General features: G+C 57.5%; 1 protein-coding gene across 1 annotated transcript in view; it reads left to right on the forward strand.

Annotated features, from left to right (window-relative positions):
- The window catches only part of DNAH10 (dynein axonemal heavy chain 10), a 106,979-nt gene that overhangs the window by 71,460 nt on the left and 34,735 nt on the right, over positions 1 to 784 (forward strand).

A 784-nucleotide genomic window follows, 5' to 3' on the forward strand; every position in this document is an offset into this window, starting at 1 on the left:
CCCCCCTGGCGGCCAGAGCGCAGGGCGGCGAGCCCCAGTTGGGGCTCCGCTCTCCCCCCGGTGGCCAGGGGGCAGGGCGGCGAGAGGGCGGCGAGCCCCGATTGGGGCTCGCCACTCTCCCCCTGGCGGCCGGGGGGAAGTTGCGGGGGGGAGGGCAGCCAGAGCGCCGGGGGGAGGGCAGCGAGCCCGGCCGTGGCCCCGCTCTCCCCGGCGGCCGGAGCACCGCGCCGCCCCCCTCCAGGTGCCGCCCCAAGCACAAGCTTGGCGGGCTGGTGCCTGGAGCCGGCCCTGATGGTGGGTGGTCCCTAAATTGAGTAGAGCCTTGAAGGGGAGGTCACAGAAATTAAGCCTGATGCAGACAATGAGGGGAAATGAGTGAAATCAAAATCAGGGTAATAGCTGCTCTCTGGAGAGATTGAAAGGGGTGAGGTGAGCATTCGGAGGCTGGAGATAGGAGGTTACAGTGATTTGGCATGGAAGATTATGAGGTCTTGAACCTGGGTGTTTGTGGTTGGGAGCAGAGAGTACAGGGTGGGTTTTGGAGATCTAAGTGAAAAATCTGTAGCCTTTAACTACTACTGTTGTTATTTATCTGTAGTGCAGTAGTTCTCAGAGGTACCAGCAAGGCCTCATTGTGCCCAGTGATGTACAAACATCTAAATAAGATGGTGGGGAAACAAAGGAGAGGGAGAAGTCCAAAATGATTTTGAGGTTCCAAGCCTGGAGGATTGTGGGAATGGAATAGTTTAAAGAGAATACAGAGCAGTAAATATTTTGTCACCAT

Source organism: Terrapene carolina, unplaced genomic scaffold (genome assembly GCF_002925995.2).
Source record: "Terrapene carolina triunguis isolate 2854851 unplaced genomic scaffold, T_m_triunguis-2.0 Scaffold234, whole genome shotgun sequence".
In the NCBI taxonomy this organism is placed as follows: domain Eukaryota; kingdom Metazoa; phylum Chordata; order Testudines; family Emydidae; genus Terrapene; species Terrapene triunguis.